This window comes from Oreochromis niloticus, linkage group LG15 (genome assembly GCF_001858045.2).
Source record: "Oreochromis niloticus isolate F11D_XX linkage group LG15, O_niloticus_UMD_NMBU, whole genome shotgun sequence".
Taxonomy (NCBI): Eukaryota; Metazoa; Chordata; class Actinopteri; order Cichliformes; family Cichlidae; genus Oreochromis; species Oreochromis niloticus.
This window is the reverse complement of record NC_031980.2, coordinates 34,520,859-34,534,534: the sequence shown is the minus strand read 5'-3', so window position 1 is coordinate 34,534,534 and position 13,676 is coordinate 34,520,859.

The following is a 13,676-nucleotide window of genomic DNA, read 5'->3' as shown; positions in this document are numbered from 1 at the left end:
CATCAAAATGTCTGTTTCGGGCTGAGCAGAACAAGAGACACAGCGAGAAAGCAAGACGCAGAGAAAGGGAGAGACCCTGCTGCATCCCAATCAGCCCAGCTCACTGAGGCAGAACTGTGCCTAAAATACTGGGGCTGAGGTGGTCTCAGCTTCACCGCCCCATTGCCAATTCAGCGTCGCCACTTTCCAATGCAATTCAAATAATAATAAAAAATGGATGGATATGTGTGGCATGCTGGGCTTTTTCAATACACGCCATGACTACAACACGTTAAAGCAGTAAAGTCAGGGAATGTAAGGGGAATTGAGTGCAGGTTAAGCAAAGCCAGGCAAGATTTTTATGTAATAATACAGCTCATCTTATCAGTCTAACCATGAAGTGGATTTGTGGAAGCAACAGAGGAGTCTTATCGTCCCTAATTGATATTCTGTACTTTGGTCCTAGTAGAGGTTAAGCACGAGCATGGTAAAAATTCATACTTTTGGACAGAATGGTTAAAATATTGTTAAATTATGCTTTGCATGCATTATGAAATGTCTGCTTTTCTCGTAATACAAGGTTCATTTCATGCAGGAGGGGATGCGTTCAGGAAAAGAAGGAAGACGGTAAACGAGAGCTGTTCACATGGAGGTAACGCACTGGGAGGTCCCCAGCAGCCTGATCCTGTAGCATCAAAAGTATTTATATATATATAAAGGATAGTTTAAGTTCACATGAGCTGTTAAAAGCAGAGGTGGTGTCTGGCTCAGTAACGTAGGAGCTGGTTACACAGAGGAGAACCCTTACAGCTGAAGGCACCACCGCCCATCCTAGCCTGGAAAAACTGTAGGAACCACAAGTAAGCATACACTCTGTGAGTGAAGCGCTCTGTTGGGATACTAATAATAATAATACTTTATGATCTTTAAGATATGGCAGCACTTGGTCACAAGGGATTTGTGTGTGAGGAGAAGGACTTTGAATTGAAGTCTGGCCTTTGGAGAAAGTTAGTGTAGAGAAGCTAAAGTGGGAAGAATATGATCCCTCCTGCGAGTTCCTGTTAACACTTTCACTGCAGCATTTGGGATCAGCTGAAGACTTTTCAGGGAGCTGTTTAGCAAAAGCTGGAAACCACAATGACTGTTATGTTACGTTATTAAAGCCGATATTCATGATAGTTGGTTAAATTCTGCCGTAGCATTAACAAAACTGTGGAACTGCTGCGTTAATTTTGAATCCTTGGGATTAAGTGTTATGCTTTAAGAGTTGCAGAAAGAAGCAGAAGTACATAGAACTGCTGCCGTCACAGCCTTCAGTCTGTGCACTTAGATTCAGCTCTACAGCTGCATCTTATGGAACCATTTAGAATTTCACACACTGGCGTTCAACACTGCTCACCTCAGCTTGCCCTGGTTTTTGAGGTTCTGCAAGTCAGTATCTCAAGTTAAGGTTTCAAATGAAAAAGGTTGATTTAGTGTCACTGGTGGCTCAGTTATCTCAGCGAAACTAGTTAATCGTGTGAAATTGCACCGTGCACCGCATGGCGCATTTCTTCTTTCCACACACAAAAATAGGCACCGAAATGAAATTCAAATGCTGGCAAATTGAAAACAAATTTCTGTCCAATTTCCACACAATAAAAACGTGGCTGTGGTAATCTGGCTAAACGACAGCACACAAAGCCAGGATCAGTCTACTCTCTAATCCTATTGTGTGTTGTGTACCTGCTTACAGTCGCTCAGGCTTGTATCCCATTTCCCCTGAATTCCCTATTATTAAGCACCTGTTAGAACAAGCACATTCACCTGAAAGGAAAGCGCTCTAGGCTATTAGACCTTTAGACCTACAGGAACAGTCGGGTTCATGAATGTCTTTATTGAAGTGTAAAAGGGTTGGCTTTGGTTTCCAAAGCCTCTCAATATTGTAGCTCTGTCCTGTGGACATTTGGAGGATAGAAGGCACTCTGCTTCTGCTCTCTTTCTATATTTATTACCATTACAATGTTTTTTTTGCCCTTTTATGGTCATAGGAGGCAGATATGTTTCATAGAGCTTAAAATAGCACCTTTAAATGGGAAATCCGAGCTCACTGTGCAAACCACCAGCAGCTTTCTCTTCTGGTGTTTTTTTAAGTGTCTCCAGCTTTGAGGGAAAGGATGTTGTAACCATGGGATCCACAAAGATCAACACATGGCTTAAGGAGGTTACAGAAGAATATCATCATTACTCTAAAGTTACTCCAGAGTTTAAAAAAAAAAATTTGATGGTTCCTTCTTAACTTTAAGAAGAAAATCACAAGAACAGGAAGTAGATGAGCTCCATTAGTTTTAAAACTTTTCTTCACAAACTCAGATTAATTGTTTTGTATTAACATAACAGCTGAAAGTGGAACTCACCATTTTTTGTTTTTCATTTTTGTACTTTCCAAACAAGAAAAAACAAAACCTCCAAAAAAGACTGTGTCTATACTTTCCAACTCATTTTGCAGTAAGCAGATAACCTGAGTATCAGGTAATTTGTCATTTATTGGCTGTGGTGGCTCATTTATCCATAACACTTTGATTACCATAGCAAAATTATTAAATAAAACCATTCTGACCCAGGCAGGGGATGTGCCGTTTTTTTCCATGTGCATTAGCATCAGAATCGAAGCATTAACCTCACACGGGGAGGCTCGGCAAATTAAATCAGGGCATGTCTCACATGGCTGCTGCAGCAGCAGCTCCTCATCATCGATCGGTCTAGCAGGCTTTTTGCCAGTGACACGCATAGCGCTTTAACAGAAGTCATAAACAAGTATTCACCACCCTACATAGCTGAACAGTAAGTAACCGCCCCCGCAAAATCTCACTTTCTCCCTGCTGCGTGTCTCTTTTTTTTGTGCCAGCGGTATCTAACCCATTTCTCAGCGTGTAGCTCCGTCCTCTGAAGTAGTGCAGGAGGTTCAACAGATGCTGGAGCCGCCTGGCAGAGGTAAGGCCAGCGCTGGCACAGCTGGGAACACCAGGTAAAGTGCCCGATCGACGTTTCGGTCCCGACAATGCTGCGTCAGGCAGAGCTAAGCCATGCTCAGCAGGGCCGCCAGTGCCCTGCCTGCTTGGCTTGCTTCAGCTTGTTATTTCCTCTGGTCCGTGGAGATTTCTTCCTGTTGAGGGCAGAGGTTTCAGATTCTGTTGATAAAATAATAAATATGCATTTTATTTTCTCTGAATTCAGGAGGCAGTGTTTACCATTTGTTTTTCTCTTGGTTTTACATGAATGGCAGACAATCGTGTCACTGTTAATCACATTTGGAATTGAATTTGGATGACCACCTAGGCGTGATTAAAATGTGGATCCAAGCTTATTTCAGAGTGAAAGAATCCACTGCATGAATAGGAAGATTTTAAAGGCCAAGCAAGAATATTAAAGGGAAAACTACAACATCCAAACAGCCCAGAACTCAGATTCATCTTTTTTTTATACTAAACAATAATACTTTTGTTCAGTCAAAAGGCAAATTAAAAGCTTTAAATGTAATTGTACGCAAACTGTAACCATAAACAGAAACAACACTGCACGTCGCACAGATGCATCTACTAGTCTGTATTATTTTCATAGCCTTCAGTACCAAGTTCTCCGGAAGACCACAAGCTGCTGCTGCAAACCCCTTAAAATAAACAAGACTCCAACAAGAGGACTAAAACACACATACGCAAAAATACAAAAAAAGAAAAAAAAAGTGTAAAATTAACTTTAGTGGATCCACCTGTTAAAACACAGAGCCCACAAATTAGTAGTTGACAATATTACACCCACACAGCTTAGACAAATAGTGCATCAATCCAGAAGCTCATGAACACAAATTCCACAGGATTTCAGGGGAATATCTCTGTCTTCTATCAAAATCCTCCCAAATACAGTCATGTTCATGGGAAAAAACATCCAACACTTCTGAATACTTATCCCTTCAAATTTAGTTTAAACGATATGAAGAGCATATCTACCTCAAGAATAAAAAAAAACAACATTCGCAACAAACATCACAGGTTAAGGTTACATGGTCGCCTAATTGGAGCAGTGCTATCTGACGGTGTGATTAAAAACTGAAACTTTCCCATGTAGCTACATATAGTTGCTCCCAGAAGAACAAATGCTTTTCACGGCTTCTGCTAACTTCTTAATAATATCAAATGCTGACCCAAATTATAATTGTGAGAGTACAAACCGACATGCTCTTTTTAAATGACTTCCCTCTGCCCTTCGGGGCTTTCGGATGTGTCCCAGTTCAGATCCTTCCTTTTTCAGCATCTCAAGATTGAACATGCCAGAGTAGGCCTCGCTACACTGTCCCATTTCAAGTGTTCTACCAAATCCTGAAAAGATGACTGTCGCCTCCGTATATTTTTCAGTTGTAGCATGTTTATGCACTTCTGTTGTCAGTATTGGGGTGGCTGTTGCTTACAGGAGCAGGTCGTCTACTAGTCAGAAGATTGGGCGTTCGATCCCTTCAGTCTGCAAGTGCCTTGAATGCTCAAATAGTGTAAAAGAAAAAAATGCTATATAAGAACCAGTCCAGTCACCAGTATTGCTCTTCTTCCTTTGAACCTTCACTGCATTTCAAATGTAGGAAAATTCCATAATTAGTGTAACTGAAAATGACTGTTTGTTGATGTCAGTGATCTCAATTTCAGTGATTTTGTTTGCTAGTCTTGGATGCTGTTGGAGAAGACCCAAGAGACGAGGCATTCGTGAACAAGCGTAAACGTCACATTTTTTGGATTCTTAAAAACTCCGCCCTGTGTCGTGTCAAATGAGAAGAAGCTTCCACACCCTTCTTTTATGGAAAAAACAGGTTGAGTTTTTGTAACAACACTGGACAGTTTGGAGAAAAGGCTGTTTTTGTGCTCAAGATGCCGCCGGCGAACACGTAGACCTATCAGACAGGAGCTTAGGAAAAATGTTACCATGAACTGAAGTTCACTTTGTTGCTTTCAGTCTTTCCTCTGATTTCATTAAAGTTCGTTTCACACAAGTAGCTTTTTAAATTATTCAGAATTATTAATAACGTAGAGAATATTATAATGTTTTACTGTTGATAAAAGCCTGACCCACTTACTTGGGTTAAAAAAAAAATCTTGCCAGGTTTATCGTTTCAATATTTTTTGATTAAATTCAAGGTCATTACTTGCATCAGTATTGTGTGCATGAACATTTCACATATTTTGATTACTCTAATTAATAAAGTAACTAAAGCTATGGCAACATGTTGCCTAGGAACAATGCCAACACATGCTATGTAGCCATAAGTTGTAGTTATAATTACACATGAACATAATGAAACAGTTTAGTCAGCAGCACAGCTAGAAGATAATTATAAAAGAATGATATGGATGCTGTGGGACTTTAGGTGTCAGAAATTGTTTCTTTCCCATCAAATACTCCCTGGCATCGCTCTTTTTTGGCAATCTGAAGGCCTGTTTCACAAGAAGCACTAAAACGGACTATTTTCTCAAAAGCCTCTCGTGGTAGACTATCTGTCTATCTGGCTTCTTCTCATTGGATCTCTCTCCAACTTACAGTTGAAAGTTTTCAGCACTGTTTTGTGGTAACATTGGAAATTTCAGAGTTTATAAAATGGCAAAGACCTACCAAATGCACCATTAGTTTTGGGCAGTATGTGGTGAGATGTGACAGCTTGGATTGTGTCTGTGCTAAATCTACTAAAGCTGTGTCCTTAAAAGGAGGAAGTCTCTGAAATGAAATACAGATTTAAAGCAAACAGCAAATAACCCACAATGTGTTGAAACAAAAAGATCTGAGAAAAGAGTCCCCAGAAGAGTTAGTGGTACGGTACTGTGCAAAACTCTTGAGCCACCCCTCATTTCTTCACATTTACCCATTTTAGGTGCAGTATCATATCATAAAAATATAAACATTTAGTGTATAAAAGTCAAAAACAGAATATTTAGTATGACTGTCTTTATTTTTCAACACAACCTGAACTCTCATAGCCAAACTTTGTTGTAATTTGTTTAAGTAGACTTCAGGAATAGTTTTCCAGGCTTCTTCAAGGGCATTCAAGGATACTTTTTGGATGTTGCCGTTGCCAATCAGACTCTTTCCAGATTGTATTACATGGAGGATCAAAATCTGACAGTACTTTTCTTTTCAGCCCAAAGCCACGACAGAGCCTCCACTGTGCTTTAAAGATGGCTGTAGACACTCAATTTTCATACATATTGACAATTTGAACCAAAATGTTCAAAACTGGGCTCATCACTCCATAGAGCTGTTGCCAAACTGTGTTATCTTTGGCATTTTTCATGAATAGACTAAGGAAATGGAAACAAATGTGTTTTTGCAACAGGCTGCTAGAAGCAAAGTACCTAAAGATACAATTCAAAATAGTTTCCTTGCTAAGTTGTGTGTTATCTGGAGAGATAACACTGTAGCTGTGTCCCAAAACCTAGGCCACATCCTTCGGAGGCCGCGTTTGCAGACCAATTACGTCACAGCCAGGCGACGAAGGCTGTCCCAATTCGAAGGCTGCTCCAAACGCGGCCGACAAATGCGTCCTTCATTTCCCCGAATTTGAAGGATGGGTCGGGATAGGCCCGACCTATCCCAGAATTCATAGCGTGGCCCAGCCAATTCCAGGTTCCAACAATGGCGGCAGCTACTTAGTGTTAATATTACTCTTATTAATCTTTCTGGGTCACAAAATAAACTTTTAACATATTTTCAGGCAAGAATGTAGCTGTGTAAACTTAAAATATCTGCTTGGTTTATCAAGACATCGCATATTTGCAAAAGTGCTCTGACGTTTTCGGAGACGTCTGTTACCCACCAGATCGATAGCTAGCCGGGGGTTCAAGGGTCACTAGATCCGGCGAGAACAGCGGACTCCCGGCACATCGTTTTCAAACCCCCACGGCCTTTCGCTACTCAGGTTAAACATGATATATATGTCACTTAGATAATATAAAAATGTTATTGTTTGGCTTTTTTTCTGTGTCTCATTTGTTCCTGAGTAAATCGGTTTGGCTGAGATTAAAGTTATTAGATTAGTTTGAATTAAGTAAAACTTTATTAATCCCCCGAGTGGGTTCCTCCGGGGTTTTCACACAGCTGAATAAACATCAAACAGAAAACTGATTAAACAGAAGTGTGAGAAGGTCGAGAATTTACTCCAGTGTCCTGTTATATTTTAGATAGCAAGGAGCAGACGGCCGAGTTTATTAAACTCTACCGAGACAGCTGGTGACGCAAATCTGAAAGCTAGACCGTCCCATTTCACAGCCTTGCACTTCCGGCCTTCTCGGTCTTTGAAGGACTCGGCCCACGTAGACCGCGAAGGCCGGGTCCTCCAAAGGATGCGGCCTGGTTTTGGGACACAGCTTGTTTCATGGTTTAAGTTAGGTGCCTTTGTTATGCCTGAATAATTGATAGGTCAGTGTGAAGGGGTCAGGTACAAGGACTGGAGTAAAAATGTGTAAGAAGAAAGCAGCCAATGTCCAAAGAAAAACTTTGAAAGAACTTCAGAAAACCTGGAGAGCTATTGCTTAAACAAACTTTAAAAAATTACAGGAAAGTCTGTAATGAGTGACAACTCAAGATTTTAGCTGTGCACTGTATTTCTGTCTACACAACATATACAAACAAACCAACATGAGACTCTCTGGCTTAAGGAAAGCATTTGTTTGAGCCTAAAGCTCTAAAAAACAGAGTTGGCTGTGCCCCCACACACAGACATACTTGTTGTTGGGGGAGAGGGGGGGTCGACACAGGGGAAAATACTAAAATACTGCCCATGAAAATAAGGCTACTTCTTTAGATAAAGACTGTACCTATGGGGAAGATTGCCAGGATTTGTCCCTAGGCAAATCCACTGTAGGAATTTACATTTGAGGTATTTAACAAAAGTGCTTATCTCATGCAACTTTAGAGGGCAGAGATAGGTTTGAAGAAATGCCAAGGAAATTCCCCAGTGTCTCAAAGCAAACTTGGGATATCTGTAAGCAGTAAGATAGTGTTGGAGGTCATAAGGCCAGAAAATATATATTTTACAGGACATATTCTTAATGCATTCTGCCACCTTGGCTCATACTTTCATATAAACACGATTGAGTTCAAGCAGGTTCCCCAGCTGGGGCACGAGAGGATCATTGGAGGCACGGTGAAAACAGAAAGCCAAGAAAACTCCCAAACTTCTCTGAACCAAAACATTAGAACAAGCTAAAATAACCTTTGACCTCTCTGCACTCATCATCTCAATGCCCAGAAACACATGCAGCACTGGTTTAAGAGAGAGAACGTGAGACACGGTGAGTAGCAGCTGCAGTAAAGGTTGCTTCCACATATTTTTATTTTATTTGTTTTCCCCTTCAACTAACAAATGAAATTTATATACATTTATAAACCATCAACTTCTCTCCCATTAGACTAGTTTGACCATTTGAATCAGTTACCTCCGATTTGTAGTCCAGAGGTTAGATAGCAATTTTAACACTTAGATTGCAAACAAAGAGTGATAGATAATAGTTAAGATATAGAACCAATTTATTTTTCATTGAATTAGTGCCTTGGTGTGACTGATGTTGTGATTTGGAGTTACATAAAGAAGATTGAGCCTAATTAAATTAACTTAAAGCACTATTTCATTTATAAGTGCTAGCGCTATTGCATAGAACGCACCGTTTAAAAAAGGACATATCTACTTTGATTGTAATCCTTTTATATAATTTAATTTGCTAGTTTAAATTTTCACCGCTTAAGTATGCTTGTGGTCTAAATTTGGAAATATGACATTTTCTTTTAAACTTTAAGAAAATGTACATTTTCATGAGGCTCAGTTGGAATTTCTCTCTATGTCATTGGTACTTGAAAAATTAAATTTCCTTTATAGGACCCAAATACGTATCACAGTTGTTAAAAATGCACACCTATGGTCACAAAACATACAAAAAAACCTTTTGGAATTGAACCTTTTACTTAACAGGAAATCAAAATTTTTCAGACACAGTACCTTAGCAAAGATTTAGATGGTGGGGTGTGATCATTGGTCAGTTTACTCTAAAGACCATGGTGATGCTAAATTTTCAATCTTTAAGTTTCCACCTGCGAGCCACGAAGTTTTCACCACCTGTGGCTCGCTGCTGGACCCCTAGGAGAAAGAGCGTGTGAGCTTGTTGTGTTCATGTCATTTCCGGTGCTGTGTTTGTGCTTTTAATCATGTAGCCGACCTCATCAGTTTTAGAGCTCCCGTACCTACTTGACCAAAGTAGTGTGGAAAAAGAATGGCTCCATGACACAATGTGCCAACATTTAAAAGATAGAGTGTGGCTTGGTTAGACAAAATGCACCTGGGGTGACTATTCCCTGCTTCATCCTTTATTCTGTGATTGAATCGATAGAGGCCAGCTGATTCGAGAAGGGTCTGACACTCCAAGGCGCTCCTTTCGATCATTTACTTCCAACACTTTAGCTAATGGAGTCACAGCAATGTCACACAGACGGAAGTCAGATGTGGCAGCCTGCCTGTATAAAGTGTGAGACATTTGCTGGCCCAAATGATCATTACAGAACGGGCATCCGAGGCCTGATTTCTATTTAATACACCTAGGATAGTGAAAAGATGTGTTGCAGGGGCAGCGGGTGGATTTAAAGGTAGTGGGTGTGGAGATAAAAAGCTTGTTATATAATAAGCTGCTGAAAGCACTTTCCACTGGGTTTCATTGAATTTGACTTTGTCTTTGAAACTATCTCATGACATCTTTTTAATGTGACCTCACTCAGAGGTTCTGAAGTGGACCAAGTGCTTTGGAAAAATGGAGGTTGGAAGACGGGAGTGTGTGGAGTTGCCTGGCATCTTTACAGGAAAGAGCTTAGATGGGACCAGTCAGCAATGACTGACCTTGGACAACGATGGAGGGACAGTCCAGATTTATCTATCTTTGATTATTGCTTTTCCCTGATTTGATGTTAATAGCATTTTAATTCAGCCCAGGCATATTCTCATTAGATCCGTCTCCTCTCAGGTCAATTCAATTGCTGAAGACAGCAAAGGGCCCATTTTTCATTTCACAATTCCAGTACAACTTCAATTTTGGATTAAGGTTTGGGTGTTAAAGGCTGCTGAACAAGCTGTAATTGAGATGTGGGCTCACAGACAGTGCAAAAAAAAGAGAGAGAAAGAGGTGAATGTCTTTGCCCTTCAGTTAATTCACATAACCGCTTCCTGTAAAACATTAGTTAGACTGGCAAATAACTCTTATGTTGCCTTACAGTGAGTAAAGAAATTTTCCCCGATCCTCTGGCATCATCTTTTTCTTCTCCACCTTTCAGTGCCAGACGAAAGCAAGGAAATGGAAGAAAACCTCATAAAGCCCTGTGCTACTCAACCTCAACTCCATGAATCAGAGCAAGCAAGGTCAAAGGAGACAAAGCATAACCTGCGCCTCAGTTGGGTGTGACAAGGTGATGTCATCATGCTCCAAGTCCAGACAGACCTGTGAATTAGAAAGCCGGGCATGGGTAGTTTATGATCCGAGTTAGCAGGGTGACATTGGCCTTCTTTACTGCCTGATCCTAAAAGGTGAGATTGAACTGTGCAGTAAAAGCGACTGTAAAAAAAAAAGGAGAAGAAGAAGCTCATGAGTGACATGGTTAGCATCAAAATAATGACTGGGAGTCAGTTGTGGTTAGCACGACATGCTTTAAAATTCACTACCTGTGAAATGATGAATTGGAAATTAAAAACCACGAAGAAGCAAAAGTCTTGTTGCTTCAACAGCTATATAACAATACAGAAAATAACATGTGGATAGAAATCTGAAACGAGCAGTAAACATGAGATTCCAGTCTGTGCAAACACTCCTTCATAACGCTTTCTCCAGCAGTTGAAAGTGCTCAGACACAAATTCATACTTGCTGATGGACGTTCCGCCTTTTTCCTCATATCTCACAGCATGAACCCGCCAACGCAACACCCACTGAGGTTATGATTTACATTGCACTGCTCCATTTAAAAACTTGTCACCCTACTGCAGAGCTTGGTATAAATCACAGATTGTAGATTGAGATATACCCTGCTGATTATTAGCACAGGGTCTGGGACCAGTGATGAATACTGCTATAAGCTGCTGATGCATGAAGAGGGAAGTACATCATCGCCTCCTCCATATTGAGCCATGACAATCCTTCTCCGTTTTAGTCACTGGGCGATTGCCTTTATCACTAAAGGTGAGTGTGTGCTGCAGCTCTAACTGGTTCTACACCTTTTACTTGACAGTGGAAATAGGCTAATGAAGAGTTCACTAAACATGTTGGGACTCCTAAATGTGGAAAAATATATATTTTAACTTGAAACTAGTAGCTCAATAGCTTGGCGTCTATAGCCCTTCCTGAAAATAACCTACGATAGAGAGGTTGATATCACTACAGTGTAATTTAAAACTCAACAGCAAAACAGATACAGCTCCGACTAAGAGTGAGAGGTTGCAATGCAAGCAAAGTTACTTAAGGTAAAAGTCTGCTTCAGATCTTCTGTCTTAGTTCTCAGTTTATTTTTCTGTTTAAAGCCCTTCTCTGTGTCCTCATGCTTTGTCTTTACTTTATTGGATACATATGCATTTGAAGATTTTGCTGGATTCTGACTGTTGTTTTGCTGGGACTAATACTACAGTCATAACTAGAGAAAACTAGAGACAGCAGCATGACCGAAGTCTTTCTGATTGTTTGAAAGCTTGTAATCTCGTTGCATTTTGACGTGGTTGCTTTAAAGATCTGCAGCTACTTGAGGTAAGTAGCAGTTGTCAAATAAAACAAAATAAATAAAATTACAAGATGGTGATAAAACAGCAATAAGATGGAGTATCTCTGCTATCAGTTCGCGAATGAATGGAGTCAAGTTAGAAATTACATTAGTACATTCCTGTTTGTGATAATACAGTAATTAAATGCTACCAGTCAGTGATCACTGCACTGACTTTCTTCTCTACATTTACAGAAGTTGACATTAACTACTTAGATTCATAATCCAGCCAGAATCTCATAGATCTGAAGCAGAAATTCAGAAATGTGTCCACAAATAGTGAGATAGTTGCTATGAGACAATGCAAAACAAGGCATGCTTCCATAAACATAGGAATATAACCAGAATACAACCAGCTGGCAACCAATTGAGTCGAGCTGATTGCAACGTGTTGGCAATCTGCCTGAGAGTGACTGCAGTCGGTCTGAGTCAGACCCCAACTGTCTGGACACACTCCTTGCAACTAGCAGAGTGCAGCTACGTGGAATCAGTCAGCAAAGGCAATTCAGTGCAATCACCAGTTTTCCCTTGGAGGTTAGCATCCTATTTTACTCTAGTGTGAGTGAGTCACACTAACCCACTATTGATAACATTATCTGCTAAGGGTTTAAAATGCATAAATTATTGTCCTAACTGACATAAAATTAGATGCAGCCAGTATAACAAAGCAAAAGCTTGAAAATCCTTAATAAGTGGGACACCAAGCCTTGCTGATGCTTTCTCATGTCTGTGGAACAGAAGTGAAAGAGAGATGGAGTGCTTGGCTCACCAGGAGGGGAGTGAGAAAAGGGGAGAGAGCGGGGTCAATTACCTGAACACAATTACTGCGTCTAACAACTGCCATCCATCACTTGCATCCTCCCTCAGCACTGTGGCAACCATCCCATCCCCACATTTGGATTTCCTTTCCCGCCAGATCGGCCAGACACTCTGTCATCCCAGAGAGGCCCCCCCCCCCCCCCCCCTCTCCCTCTCACTAGCTCAAAACCTGAGCAGCATTCTTTAACAACCTTTGCTCGCTTCTCCACCGTCCTCCTGCTCCTCTTTCTATTGCGTGTTTCTCACTTCGACCACCTCTGGCTGGAGGTAAGCTGCCCTTGACAATCACGCCTCAGGAGGGGTATGAAAGCTAGACCTACCAGACACAGTACTATCTAGATAGCAGCTAATGGAAGCCCTAAGACCAATTCACTGCCAGCATATCGGGTCTGGAATCGCGCCAAGGCATATATTAGCCAATTGGATGACAGACTTAATGCCTTACAATGATAAAATAACCAGCTGATGATTGCAGTTGGATGTTTGCCCATACTAAGAAGTTATACTTGGATTGTTACATATTATCTGGTTATGTCAACTGCTGAGCTTTCTGCACCTGTGCTGTCTTTTGTTCAGTGCAATTAAAAACAATTTAATATACCGCATTAATGATTATATAACATTCACCCTTCCCTCCAGCTCGGTTCGCAATAGGACGTTTGTGGTATATCTGAATGAATGAAATGACCCGCCATAATAAAACACCCAAGGACAGGCTATTACAAGAACCAGGGAAAGAAGGCCCAGATTGTCTGATCTGTAATAAAACAATGAGAGATCCCTTTGGGCCATATGGGCACTACAGCTATGCAAGATTATGTAGGCGGGCGGCCAGTCTTGGTATATTAGTTGGAGATTAGATTGGAGGTAGAATTCGTTTTTGAAAGAGCCCAGAGGAAAGCTGTAAACATGCTTGCTCTCTCTCCCTATTTTTTTTCTTACCAGCAGCACACATACATTTATACACATTCTTACAAGCACTGGAGGTTGTGAGGGGAACTTGGAAAGGGAAAGATACATGATTGGAATATCAATGAATGCCCAGAACAGGTGCTGCTGCAAGACAGGTGAGTGGGTTAAGAGG